A 2499-nucleotide genomic window follows, 5' to 3' on the forward strand; every position below is an offset into this window, starting at 1 on the left:
AGTGTTTGGAAGGTAAATACTTTCACAGAAGTGACTTACATTATTTTCACCAGAACATTAAGCAGAAATTGAAAACAGATTTTTCCCCCCTTAATATTCTCCAGCTGGCATGTTATGACTCAAACTTGCTGAATCCATGCCACACTGTGATGCATTTAATGGTGTACATGGGTACAACTAAACAATACGTTACTTGTAATGTCTGAAATAACCTAGCAAAGCATGGTACTCAAGTGTTGAAATACCGCTGACTTTCTCAGAGGTTGCTTAGTTATACCCAAGAGGCCAACATTCTTCTGAAAGCCTTTACTGCTAATTTCTTTCTGTCACTTTCGTGTAGTCCAGTGATAAAAGGGTACCCTTTCACTCCTGTGTCATCAGAATGGCCTTATGTAGATGTTAATGCTGGAGGCAAAGCAGTTGACAGGGACTTTTAATCACAGGGCTCATGGTTTCAGGGTTCTTAGTATTGTTGTTTGTAAACAATCCACTTGGTTGCAAACACCCCTTAATTAAAAAAAAAAGAAAAAAGACTAAAAAATAAGATAAAAATAAAACCAGAATTTTAACTTTGACTTGAGCGAAATCTTTTTTGGTGTCTCTCAGGCTTTAGGTTTTTGGACAGAATCTTTGTCTGTGTTAAATGAAAAGGTTACTGTTTGCAATTTCTGTCAGCTATTATAAGACTGCTGGCAGTGACTGAACTGTCAGGTTCCAGCAGGCCAGTCCCTGTCTAAAGTAACCGGATGCTGTGTTTGAGAAATGTGATAGTTGACAGGCTGACATTATGATGCTTGTGACCCAGCCTGTGCCTCAAGCTTCAAATCAGCTATCAATCTACACAATTAGACCAGTTTCTATACATAAAAACCCGGGGGGTTGTTTTATTTGTACATTTGCTTAGGAAAGAAGAGTGTAAATACTTGGTTAAATGAAAATGAATATTGAATATACAAAATAATTCTAATATCTATGGGATTTTAAATACATGTAAAAGACTGGGGAATATACACTTGTCAAAACTCATAGAACCTTACAGCACAAAAAGCAAGACCTTAATGAATGCAATTAAAATCAATTTGGCTGCTGTGGGCTTCAGAATGGAATGCATATTGTGACAAAGGAATCTAACTGTGTTACAGATGTATGGTATAACTTCATTGAAGGGAGTGAGAGAAATTTTAACCTAAGTAAATTAGAAAATAAGTAGAGACTATAAGACTAAGGATTAAAGAAACTATACGTATAAGCACTGTACTCTAGTTAATAAAGTTGTTTCCCATGGGAGTATAGATTAACAATTCTGGCACCACTATACATGTATATTGGGATTGAACAAATAAGCAAATAGATAATGTATAGTGGGATCCAGTTTTCTTAAGATTGGAGTGAGAAGTTACAGATAAGAGAAGACTAGAATTAACCATGTGGTACTAGATGAGAGTCAGGGACATCAGTATAAACTCATATTTAACTTACGTAACAGATGGTTACATATACAAATAATTACAGACATCTATAAATACACCTGTCAGTACACCACATGTATTTCCTAGCTCTGTCTGCTGAGGACAGGAATCAAGAACATCTCAGTAGCAACAAACATATCCAGAATATAGATCTTGATTCTGAATACCATCTTCCAATAAAAGAAACTAGGAGTCTTTGAAGAAATGGCTGCTTCTAGGCTGGGACAGGGAATATACAAGAAGAGCTTGGATCGTCTTGTAGTGCCAAAAAGTAGGGAATTTTTCAAAAAAATGATACAATGGGGATATGTCAAAGAGACACAGGAACCAACTGAAAGAGTTCGCAATGGCCAAAGCAGTAATGATTTGAGTAACAAAATAATGTGATATTGGGTTATAACCCAAAGTATAAAATAAATACCAATGAGTCCATACTTACGTAAATAAATGGTTGAATGAATAGTTGAAAAGGGAATAGTATACAGATTTTCCTTACAGAAGAATTATAAATAATTTACACAGACACTCTGACTTCAAGGAAGTGGAGCATGACTCCGTACTCCTTAAGTATGGATTCTGTGCAGTAACTTCTTTCTAAAAAGTACAGTATTGGAAAGCAAGAAAAAAAAAGAGTAAAATTTACACTGGAGAAATGTGGCAGACATTATCTTTAGCAAGGCAATCAAGGTTAATATTATCAGTGATAAATCATACCTTTGATACGTGATGAGAATGACACTTTACCTCTGTGACCATCCTCCCCAAAACTTGCAATGCCTGTTAAACCATAAGGAAAACATCAGGCAAATCCAAATTGAAGGACGTTATACAAAATACCTGCACTCTTAAAAAAAAAGAAAAAAAGGAAAAAAGAAAAAAAAAAAACCAACAACCTGACCTGTACTCCTCAAAATCCTCAAAATATCAAAGCAAAGAAGGTCTCAGAAACTGTCACAGTAGACAAGAACCTAAAGAGATATGGCAAGTAAACATGATGTGGATCCTGGATAAGATCCCAGAACACAAAGAG

The sequence above is a fragment of the Mesoplodon bidens genome (assembly GCF_964165515.1).
Source record: "Mesoplodon bidens genome assembly, chromosome: 9".
Lineage (NCBI taxonomy): Eukaryota > Metazoa > Chordata > Mammalia > Artiodactyla > Ziphiidae > Mesoplodon > Mesoplodon bidens.